A 12,681-nucleotide genomic window follows, 5' to 3' on the forward strand; every position below is an offset into this window, starting at 1 on the left:
CCTCTGTTGCTTTTGGTTGACAGGTGCAAGCCTTTGTTTTGTGCTTTACAAGGTAATTTTATAATTTGCTTACACTCCATTTGTCCAAACTTTGTAGTAAAGACACACTTTCTAATCCCTGAAGCAAAGTACCAAACTGTGTATTATGAAACTTGGATTTACACATCAACATGCTGCATATGAAAAAAATTATCTCACCCTAAGGACTCTTGTTGAGGGGACAAAGATGCCAGATATACTTGACAAAAGACACTGGAGACTTTTAATCGTGTCAGTTAGGCTATGTAAGTGATCTGGTTAGTATTTGACCACATTACTGCAAGGTGAGTATTCTGCAAGGTGAATATTTGTACCTGGCTTTTACCAGTGAATAGAAAAAGGACTCTAAATTCTGATATGTCTGTTCTAATCAGATTTGAATAGCCCATTTAATTCAAAGCTAATGCATCTTATTAAGCATGAGTGGAATTAATTTCCTAGTGAAAACCTGAATGCAGCAGGAAAAGTCGAGAATAAATGTTACTTAGTTTGGCCTTGATGGCTAATTCACAGTACTTCAGTACACTATTATCAAAGGTGTTTGAATAACTTCAATAAAATGCTATAATATATTACTGCAGAAAACATCATCTCCACATAATACTCCTTTAAATAATGAATGCTATTTAGGCATGAAGATACCACTTTCACATGGAGTTATAACATTAGTTCTACAAGGTCAGCTATAACACTCTGAGAAAACAAATATTCCAGGTAATGTAACTATTAAAAAATCATGATTACAACTTGGTATATTTTGGAGAATATTATTTGTGAAACCTCTTAGTTTGCCTCAAATTACACAATTTGGAGCAGCTTTCTGAAGCTTGTATTTATTGAAGATATAAGGTCTATTTTTTGTCTGAGAAGCACTAGGTTGACACATGAACAGAAAGTGGCAGGGGAAGAAACATGGGTTCTCCCACAGCAAGCACACTAATGCAGGGCTTAAAAATAAAGCAGCAGCAGCACATTTTTGCTTAGACCTTTGAACTGTACCATATGGTTGATGGTCAATTAGGCAAAGATATTTATCAGTCCCTGACTGGAATGTGTCCAGGACTTGCTATTTCCTCAGATCTTTGAACCAGAGGACTAGAACTGAACATTTTCTGGACTCACAAAAGATATGATGAACTTTCAAATATTTGAATGAAATGAAGAAAATATAATGTGTATTTTCTTGGGTATGCATTTCTAGATTTTAAAATGAAAATATACCAGGGCTACAAAAGCTACAAAAGGCAGTTTCATGGTACAGCTTTAGCCAAGTTAACATCCCACCACCATCAAAAACGTAAAGTACAAATCCTTACCAATTCCCTTCAAGCAGTCCTATCGCTTACTTTACATCTGCTTTAGCAACCACCAAATTGCATGGCAAGGAATGTTCTATTCACTAAAATGACAGAACACTAACCCACTAAAAGCATGGGGTTTATTGCTGAGTTAGCAAATTGAATGGCTTCACCATGCAATCCAAGTGGCACAAAATCTGATATGAGAGACAGGTGATCCCATGACTGGGAAAAGACAGCAAGGGAGAAAGGAAGGAGACAGCTTCTGTTTATAAGCACAACACTGTTACGTTTCTAATCTAAACATCAACTATTTGCTACTCCCTGGACACCTTGCTTCTGCTTTTAGCTGTATGCTTTGTAGATTCATTTATATCACACTGAAGTGCAACACTAAGTTCGTGAACAAGTCCATGACTTCAAGTCTGAAAGTGCTAAGAATGGAATAAAAAATAACTTCCGAATAAATCCAGTAGGAATTTCATCCAGGAGAGTATTGGAGAGGATATCAAGACCTGTAACATAAAATGTTTCAACTGCATAGGAAAAGATGTAACTTTTTCATTCCAGATTGCATATTTCATTCATTTGATAATGGAACAAGCCACAGATACAATATTAGATTGAAGTAGTACATGATTTTTTTCCCCCATCAAATTATTTAAGGCAATAGAAATTTAACAAAAAAGTTGTTTATAGTGAAAATCCTAAACCAAAATTTGGCAATAATGAAGTGAGTCAAACATAAAGCTTTTATGTTACATTGTAAAAGCTTAACTTCAAATTCCATGGAGGACTATATGGTTCAGTTCTGCTTTTATAGACAGATGGTAGGGGTTTTCTTTACTTGTTTATTAGAAGCTTACTTGAGCGCCTCTATTCAGTTCGCTGAAAAAAAATGAAAACATAATTTGCAGTATTGTAATCCACGAGGCTTAATTCCTTTGCAGTCGCCATTTCAATGTAGCAACAGATTCCACTATCACTATTGCTACAAAGAGATTAAACTTCCCCTGATGATTCTGTATACTGAGGGGAAGAAATGTAATTGAAGGGTTAAATTGGTTTCATTTGAAGATTTTTGTTTATTTGTTTTTCCTTTTCAAAAGCGTCACATCATCATTGCAATTCATGTTTTCATAAATGTTGGAATATTCTTCTACTATAATAAAACTATAAAACTTTTATATAGTCCCATTTTTCCATGCCATGCATTTGCTGAAACCCCATGGAACAGTAGATAACTTCTAACATAGCAAGTGTAACATGGGAATAAGAATGCTACTTAAAACCAACTTCAACTGTAAATTTACTAGCAGCACTATATAAAAAAGTATATTTACAGCATTTAGGGGTTTACATAGTCTACTGAATAATATTGGTGCATTGCAAATCATGGCTATTCTTTTTCTATGACCTTTCCCAATGTGCTCCATTAAACTCTTATGAGGGAAAATGCTCTTTCTTGATTTGACAGATTAACACAAACTTTATTACCCTAACAGAGGGGCTTGACAAAAACTTGACTGCTGCTCTGGCATTAAGTGATTTTATCATTATTATTTTACACATATAGTTCAATAAAGAAGCTTCAGTTACTTTGGCAAAACATAGTCTTTCTACATTGATAAGACACTGCAGGAGATGGCTACGATTCTTAGCTAGGTGTATAGCAAAGGACAAATGAAGATATTAAATGGTTTAGCTGGAGTAATTCACAGAACAGCACCTAAGCTGGATCCCAAGAATTCTGGTATCAGATTCTCAACTAGCAAATGTTGGTATAAAATATCTGGTATTACATGAGCACTTGACCACCAAGACCTGGTTTTCTGTTCTACAGCACAAAGGTACATCCTTTCTACAGTCTGTTTGCACTGTGCATGTTCAAAGCTTTCCTATTTTTTTTTCAGATATATCGGAAAGGATGGGAAGGAATAGAGAGAGGTCATTCACTACACTGCTTCCAAGCCTTTTTTAAAATCCAAGGACCAGATAGTACTTGGGGAAAAAAAGTCTCTGGAAAATGTTGCATTCTTTTATTTGGTGGGAAGGCATGTGATAAATATTTAGCATTTAGGCAAAAGAAGTTGTACTAAATTAAAATTTTACCATATGTACCATTTTCATCTAAAATATTAATTAGAAAAATTATAATAATATGGCCTAATTCCTGTCTTTACCTGTCAAAAGTCAATGACACATAGCTGCTAACACACAAAAAATGTATTTGTATGAAGCTGTAGTTTGCTTTTTGTAAATGCAATTCTTTACACAAGAAGGCCATCATCTCTTGTTTAGGATACAGCTAGGGTCTGTTGACCATGGATTTACTTTTTAGGTGTAGTCCATCCTTCTGCCCTAAGGAAAAATTAATTATGACTGAACCATTTCTGAGATACTTTTTGCAGGACACCTGAGCAAATGATCAGAACACTGCCTTTGGCCACAAATTCTATAAAGAATAGTGTTTACATTGAAAATGCACAGTGAGATTATAACGTATTTTACCCTTCATGTACATAGTTGTCCTGGGTTTAGCAGCAGCAGTCATTTTTTTTTTCTCCTTCTTGGTAGCTGGTGCAGAGCTGTGTTTTGACTTTCGGGCTCGGAACAAAGCTGATAAAAATGATGTTTTGGTTTGGCCAAGGACTTTGTGAGTCTCATGCTCTGCCAGGGAGGAGGGGAGGCCGGGAGGAAGCAGAGACAGGACACCTGACCCAAACTGACCAAAGAGGTATTCCATACCACAGCATGTCATGCCGAGGGGGGAACTGGGGGGGAACCCGGAAGGAGAGGGGGTCGGCCGGGTCGGACTGGCGGTTCGGCGCGTGGTATTGTACTCCTTTCCTTTGCTGTTTTCTCTTATCATTGTTGTCGTTGGTGGTAGCAGTGGTGATTCGTATTGTACCTTAGTTACTAAACTGTTCTTATCTCAAGCCGTGGGAGTTGCATTTCTTTTTGATTCTCCTCTCTGTTCCCCCAGGAGTAGGGGGAGGGCAAGAAGGGGGGGGGGAGTGGGTAACAAGCTGTCTGGCTGTGGGTTAAACCACGACAATAGTAATGGATTCTGATTACAAAATATAATGGACAAAACTCTGTCCTTGTAAATTCAGCTAAGTGCTACAGACTTCAGTAAAAGCCAACATTTCAGCCCTATTTTGCACGATTCAGTAGATTAGAGCATACAGGTAAGAGACTGTGCTCATTGCATTCTGCAGCCTATCAGTTACTGAAAATATTCCAACTCTATAATATTTTTCAAGTTGTCTGACTCTGCTCTGTTGGATACAATTGTACATTCCTTCCACAATCACATGAACCTCTGTAAGTGGCAGGAAAAGTTACTTACAAAGTCTCCTAAGTACTCTAGAGCTAGAGTACTTCTCTGTGGCTTTTAAAAAAATTCAGGAGCAAAACATCAAACTCTGTGGTGTGAGCAGCTGCCAAAGGTCAGTGTTAGCGGAAGAATTTTATTCATTCATCAGTATTCTTGTGGAACAGTATGTCTGCAGTTTGACGTAGAGAGTTAAGAACATAAAATCTGCCAGCATTTAAGGAAACAATTATAAAGCAGTATCTAGGGCAATTGCATTTTAACATAATTAAATACTGCACTGTTGGAAGTACAGAATACCTTGCATTGTTTGTAAATGCAGTTAAGCCTTTTAATCAGACCATTACCTTTTCATAAGTACATCAACAAAAATGACAGCCAGTAGAGAAAAATAAAGCAATTAATATTAAGTACTGCTTAGATAAACTTCAGGATGTTCTAAACAGTAAGCGGGGCGATATATTTTGCTGAATGTATTAAAGTCTGGAATATAAATTAAACTCTGCTACTCAAGATAACTAAACATGTTGGCTGTGTTAATATCTGCTAATGATGCAAGTTGCTTTAAGAGACCCCAGATTCTCTGGTGTGGAACTGGTACTTTGCACTGCACTCCAGTATACTCCATTAGACCCTCAAGGATCCCAGCATAAAATGGATGCTAATGGTGTAGGTTATGCTCCTCTCCTTTTCCCTGCTGCTGGCATAAATCCAGACTCAAATCCCCCATTCGTGTGGTTCAGTCCCCACAGGACCATATAAATGATATTTCCCCCCGGTTGATGAATGAATGCTGTACAAAGTGGACACAAGAATTTGAAGGGGAAAAAGGCCGTATTTCTCCTTTTGTGCATGTATTTGGTTTACAGCATTTGTAAGTCTGCGACTCCCAGGATTTGGGCCACGCTCATCAAAGCTACGCAGCAGTCTCTGGTTATTCACATAAAAATAGCACAGCACTTCAAAGAATGCACAGTGTAGGTTTAGTAAATAATAAGTCAAAATCCCTCCCAAAAATATATGCTGTCTTTTGACTGTATTAAAAATTTTCTTCTTAAGGACTGCATAAACAACTCCTGAATCCAAATATAAAATTTAAATTAAAAATTAATGTATCCTGTGTGAAGCCTTTGTTTTCTGTGCATCTCTGGTTTAAATCTGAGGCTACTTAATACCTGATGGGGTTCCCCTGCTTTGTTGTTTACTTGTTCTGAAGAAGTCATTTTTCCAGTAATAAATTGAAAAGACAACAGCCATTTACCTCTTCTATCTATCATGTCACTGTCTTAACCCTTAGAGACTCTTGCACTTCAAAAATAGGCCAGCAGAAACATTAAGCTTATGTGTCACTGGCATTAAGGCAAGACCTTAATTCCCTTACTTGGAATTTAACTCTATTTTACAAAAAGCACTTAAGCAAATCCTTACTTGGAATTTAATTCTATTTTACAAAAAGCACTTAAATAGGATTTGTAGCTTTCAGGTTTTGAATTTAAAAATAGGAAAAAATATTACTAAGAGCATTCCTATTGATTTAACAACTGAAACTTGTGATATTGCTTACAGGGATTGGAGGTTTTAAGCCAGATAGCCAGGACATATAGAAAGTCATAATATGGGAAACAATAAAAGCTATTATAAATCTTTTTGCATTTTTACAATGTTTTTCTTGGATTAGAAATCAACATTTCCATTGCCAGCTCCTAAAGCATGAGACAGAACTTGACAAAGAACAGAATTTTTCTTTCATTTTCACAAAATTGATGCAATTGTTTCACACTTTGTTGAATTACACAGTTGCAAGTAAGGAATGGTACTGTTCGTAGGAGTACTACTGACAATCTGTTTAAAATGGATTCAAACACCTAACAGAATTCACTGTACTCTGCTTACATGAAATACTGCTTCTCAGCAGGAGTGTAGGTCACTGTTCTATAATCTAAGTGTACTAAATGTTCTGGTAAGATTTCATTTGATTTCAGGGAAAGAGGTGCTAGGAATGACAACTGAAATAATTACAAACATTTCTGTCATTGCAGGACTATCATCTTTGGATGCCATTTAGACTTGTCATAGATCTTAAAATCTGTGGAAATCTATGCATTAACTTGTCATGTACAATGACACTTTGATTACACTTTAATTCTGTATTCTTTTAGTTCAGTGCCTGAAAACGGGGTATTTGTCTCCGAAAGATAAAAGAGAAAGAATGTCGAGTGCCACATTAAGTTTTTAATGCTAAATCCCTGGAGATATGGAGCTGGTCTGTTTAAGATGATAGGAGCTAATTAAGACAGAACCTGATTCTACTGCCTGTCTCAGAACAAAACAGGAATGATATCAAAGTGTTATTATTTCTTCTAATTTCTTAGTGCTGTACACAGAAGTTAAAAATGGTAAGTCATGCCACTTTTTTCTTATAACTACTTACTGAAGTAAACCTGGGTGCCTGAGTGCTATTCTTTATTTGCAGCAATAGGACTTTTATGTACTTCTAAAGGAGCAGATGCCTTCTCATGTTTCACAGACTTCCCAGAGAGGAGCTGGACAGCAAGCTGACACGTTTTCCAGATATTGATTGTCCCTTGGTCTATTGTTCTAAGCCTGTTTCCTGATTTCCCAAAGTGAGAGTTCTGATTCGGCATCAATATACCACTTAAATTGCCATCTTATTGGATCTTTCTTAAGTGAATTAATAGAATACAGGTAAAATGCCAATTCTTGAACAAGTGCTTCACACTTCTCATATATGCATTTACACACAAGAAAGATTATCTATTGGAATATTCATTCAGATGAGGTTTGAGAAGAATGTTGCTTATTTTGTCCACAAAGCTGTGCAGAAAAGACTGATCAATAGTTTTGTAACCTCTCTGTTTTACAGAATGTGAACCTTCACAACCAGAACATTGAACATGATGTATACAGCATGCTCATTTTTTAATTACTGAAACTGTAGTACATTGAAAGGAAAATCAAAGTAGGAGAAACATCAGTCTTATTTTAGCATCATTTTAACTAGATATTTCTTAGTTGTCTACAAAGTAAACACAGAATACAGCTGCAGAACTTGTATTTATATTTCAAATGTTTCTGACAGTGTTCTGAACCGCAGATACAAGGGTCTACTGTAAAGATAAACTACATGTGAGAATCAGTCAGATCTGTATTTATACACATCTAAAGTTTGAGACTTTAATGCTTGCAGTTTGGGCTCAACAGCATACAAAAAAAAAACCCCAGTATTCTAGGAGAAAGCAATAGGATGGAAAAGTATCTAGTAACTCAGTGTGTCCTATCAAAACGTACAAAGGCTTAGTTAAATCATAGAATCATAGATTGGTTTGGGTTGGAAAGGACCTTAAGATCATCTAGTTCTAACACCCCTGACATGGGCAGGGATGCCTTCCACTAGACCATGTTGCCCACGGCCCTGTCCAACCTGGACCTGAACGCTGCCAGAGATGGAACATTTACCACTTCTTTGGGCAACCTGTTCCAGTGCCTCACCACTCTCACAGCAACTTACATACTATATTTATTTAGATACTATATTTATTATTATAAATTTATTACTATATTTTCTGCATGTATGTGCATACACACACATAGAATCATCTCCTTGCATGTTTCTTATTAAAGATGGGTCTTCATACAAGATCTGATGGGTTTAGTTTATTGGTCCTAGTGTCTATGTCCTTGAACTCATAATTCTCAGTGTGACATCATCATCAGTCATTCTAAAGATGCTAATGGTATTACAGATTACCTCAGACAGGAAATAAAACAGAAAAAAATAATCATACCAATCTGAATTATGCTTTCATAAAAATTAGTAACAAGAAAATGCTTGAAGGAAGATGAATGAAACAATGGTAATCATCTATCATGTTTATTTTCCTCGTGATACATGCAAAGCATCACTTGGACAGCCCAAATGGCATTTGGTTGGGTACAGAGAGGTGTCTACTGCCGTTTTAGACAAATGGTACTTGGTTGCTTACAGAGACGGGTCTAGTGCCATTTTAGACAACCTCAGGTACTCCAGCTGGCTTCCTTTTGCTTGGAACCCCCTTACATTTTGTGTATCATCTGCTAGCCCTGTGAGAGTACCTTCAGTGGCCTGCAATACCTGAACTGGCACTAGACTTCTACGTTTAGGCACCTAAAAGCCTAATCCAAACTCCCTTTTGCTCTGATGTACACTATATGAAATAGATCAGAGTATTAGCATGGTATATTAAGTTTACACTGACAAGGTAAGTAGGAAACTGAAAAACAAAAGTGGTCTTCCGATGATTAGCGTTTTAATACAACAGCATCTTCAGTGAAACATTAACTTCACATTCACTGGTTTGCATAAACATTCTTATGCCATTCTTGTAAAAAAAAAGATTAATTCTGTCAGCAGTGCTCATTTAACACTCTAGGTGGGTATCTCAGGATCCTGCTGTTGTCTGCTGTTGACTATTATCCCTTCTTGTCTGAGACAAAGCTGTCAAACTGAATTAATATTGTATTAGCTCACCATAAAAAAGGGGAGGAGGGGAAAAGACGGCAGATCAGAGGCAGGTAAGCATAGAGAAATAAAAACCAGAATGTTGTTCTTTATCTGGTATACAAAATTAGGATTATCAATACTGGCAGCATAAGGAGGAAAAAAATACGTTACATAGAATACTTATGCTGCATTATTATGCAATATATCTAATAATATATTTACTGTAAGACTCTATAGCAGCTAATAACACTAAGCCAGGGATGATCTTTTCATGACACTCTACACAAAAGCTGGTCTCCAGCCTTCCTAAAAATCTGACAGGTTTCTACAAAGAACAGATGGATGCAAACAGACTGGGCAGCACAAAGTACAGGATTATTGCCAGTAAACCACCACAGTGGCAGAAATACACTGATAACCTGAATTCTCACAAAGTTTTGCAGACATAACAGTGTAGGAGTTTTAAGGATGGATCACAGAACAGTGCTTTCAGTATATTTATGTTAATATCCTTCAAAGTGTGCAAGTGATGAGAATTAAAAAAAACCCCACATATCTACTTGTATATGAATTAAATTAAAACACATTGGAGAACAGCAGAATGGGCTAAGTGAGCTCAGGAGGTAGTATCTCATTGATGATAAAACATATCAGACAGGGTGAAGAAAAGTCATGCAGGGTTCTGAAGTGGAAACTTTCAGCTAACAATCTCTACAGCTTGTATTTGATGCAATAAAAAAGGGCAATTTAGAAGGGAAGAAACTAATTGAAGCAACACTTGAGGAAAGCAGATTTACAGCAGTGATAGAACAGAATGGAGGCTCTTACTCCTACAACGGACCTTCCTTTGCAGAATGCTAACCTGGATGGACAAACTGTTGCAATTTAGCAGATTTGATTTATCCCACCTCTCAATTCAAACTTAAAGTTCTACCTACTGTTACAGCTTTCTCATCCAAGGAATCAAAAATAGAGATCTTTGCATTAGTGTTTGCTCTGATTTACCTTCATACCAAAGTGTTCTGCATAAGTAAAAGAATTCCAAAGATAGTGCTGGCAGCTCAGACTCCACCTTGAACAAAGACTTCAGTTCTATTCTACTACACTAGAAGGAATTCAAGAAAGATTAACAAAACTATGAAAAAGGAAAGTATTTTACATGTGCTGGAATAAAACTGTTAACTAACGACACTTGTAGCACATAATTATCTACATGGCAAATCTAAGTAGAAATTGAAGGAAGTTATCAGCATAGTAAAAAGGGTGTAACTAAAAAATTGTCATTATGAGAAAGGAAAGTGTAATATCACCTTTAAGAAGTGACTCTTGGAATATGGAGTAACTTCCCAGAGAAAGCTCCATTTCCCAAAAAATTTGCAATCAGACTGAAAAGTGGATTGGAGACAATATACAAAAATAAACTGGAGCTACAAAACTGCTGAAATAATAAAAACATCACGTGAATTATCCTATTTTTTAATATATCTAATTTACATCGAAGTTTTACTAAGATACGTGAGCTGCTGTACACATCACACAAGGCACAGGTGTTTTAATAGTACACCTGTACTCTTAACCACAAACCAAAACATTATTCTATTTCATTTTAGCTTGGAACTTCGTGCAGCAATGATGATTCCACCAGGCATATATGTAGGAAAACACCAGGCCACAGTTTGCCACCAGGCAAACTAGAGGAAATTATTCTGATTTGAAGAAAACAGTAGGTTCATCATAATGCACTTGCCTGCCCCATCTTGTACTGCCATATAAATGACATCAAAAATAAAAGAAAATGCCAGTTTTAGGTTATTTTGAAGACTCCAGTGAAACTGTGGACAGAATAGCTGGAGCAGAAAAGGACATCAAATTGTTTCACTTCAGCTTTCAACACTCCGTTCTTTGATCACAGTCATCTTAAAAGTTTCTTGTGGAAAACATGCTACAGTTTGATGTGTCTGTTCTACATTTTTATATGAAGTTAGTCTTACTGAACTACACACAATGTCTGAAAGTAAAGAACATGACTAAAAAGCTCAGACCAATCAGTTATTAAATTAAGCATAGAGCTTGATCTGTTTGTTTCAAAATTTATACAGCACCTTCAGAATTAACTATCTTTCTGTCAAACCTTGTTACCTTACCTTAGTTCATGAAAGGATCTCTTAAATAGTTTCCATTTGACCTACATACCAGTTGCTCTTTTATCTTCTCACTTCCTACACATATTATTCTACTGCATAAACTAGGCATCCCTGTATTGCTATTGTATCAATAGCCTTTCATTAAAGAACAGCTGAAGTACAACACCAGTAGTTATTGAGAAACTATACAATGTTACTTTTAATATTCAGTGATATTTATGCAACTCTTCCTTAGGTGAGAATCTTAAGAGTTACTTAATTTATCATTTTTAATCTCCTTTTTCTTTATATTTCTTTATATTCCCTCACATCCCACGTTTCTTCACAAGCTTCCTGGCAACATCCCCCAGGCAGAGGCTTCCTGGAGCAAATTCTCAAGTGGAGCTATGACATCTGTGCATCAGCTGAGGATCATTTTATTACACATACATTGCAGCATTGGCCTGTCTGCAGCATCACTCTTTTTGCTCAGAAAAGCTGCACCCTTTCCTCCAAACTAAAGCAGTCATGCAAAAAAATCCTTAAATCAAAACAACTGTATTCATCAACAGAATGCAAAATTTGCAGCATTAATGAATAGGCACCAGCTGCAGTTGCACAGATTACAAAACGCGTAGTCACCATGTTTAGATACTCCAATAAAAATAGTTCCTCTCTGCTGCCATCTACAGATAGATTTGAAATTGTTGTAAAATCTGCTTTTTACTTCCAGATACATACTTAAAAATGGGATCTCGACAAGCCCTACAAACCAGTTCACCCCGAATATCTCAACAGTGTTACCCCAACATATTAGAAGTGTCAGGCGAAGCTGATCCCAAGCGACAGGTCGTCGAAAGGTCTTTAGGTGTTGCCACAGTGATTTAGGTGTTGCCAAGTGATGCTCTATCCTGTGCAAAATCCTTATCTGGGAATTAGGTGCTCATGTTCTCTGTCCAATGCATGGGAAGAGTTAAGTCTCACGTAGATGCCCCTCAGAAGCCAGATGAGCTGCCAAAAGTGAAAGGGAGATTCTAAATCTCAGGTATATCTTTAATGCTTTTTCTTGAGTCCCCAGAATATCTAAGGCTTACTGGTTGTAGCATTGCTATTAGATGCCTGCTTCAGACACCACACTGTCAGTTTCACAGCAACAAGAGGTTGCAAAGTCAGTTTCCCTCTCTGCATGAAAATGAACCTCAGTAGACCAAAGTGGTACGTTTGTAAAAGATTGACGCCTTCAGTACACAGCGGAGACAGTGTAACTCAGGATGCTCATCTGTATTAAATGACTGCATGCCTGTTAAGTATAAAATAACATTCTTGCTTAGGGCCCAAAGTGAACGTCATTTGATATGCAGTAAATCGATCATGCATGAAACA

The 12,681-nt window shown here is 36.8% G+C and overlaps 2 protein-coding genes across 2 annotated transcripts in view; both read right to left on the reverse strand.

Moving 5' to 3' along the window:
- The window catches only part of HECW2 (HECT, C2 and WW domain containing E3 ubiquitin protein ligase 2), a 183,210-nt gene extending 170,985 nt beyond the window's left edge, over nt 1–12,225 (reverse strand). Inside the window, exon 1 of the mRNA XM_061376685.1 lies at nt 12,103–12,225. The gene's annotated coding sequence lies outside the window, so the exon portion shown is untranslated. The remainder of the gene's footprint in view (nt 1–12,102) is intronic.
- The window catches only part of GTF3C3 (general transcription factor IIIC subunit 3), a 38,969-nt gene continuing 38,509 nt past the window's right edge, over nt 12,222–12,681 (reverse strand). The window contains exon 17 of the mRNA XM_061376977.1: nt 12,222–12,309. The gene's annotated coding sequence lies outside the window, so the exon portion shown is untranslated. The remainder of the gene's footprint in view (nt 12,310–12,681) is intronic.

Source organism: Neopsephotus bourkii, unplaced genomic scaffold, assembly GCF_033783945.1.
Source record: "Neopsephotus bourkii isolate Nb327-2 ecotype Australia unplaced genomic scaffold, CSIRO-AGI_Nbou_v1 NB_196, whole genome shotgun sequence".
In the NCBI taxonomy this organism is placed as follows: Eukaryota; Metazoa; Chordata; class Aves; order Psittaciformes; family Psittacidae; genus Neopsephotus; species Neopsephotus bourkii.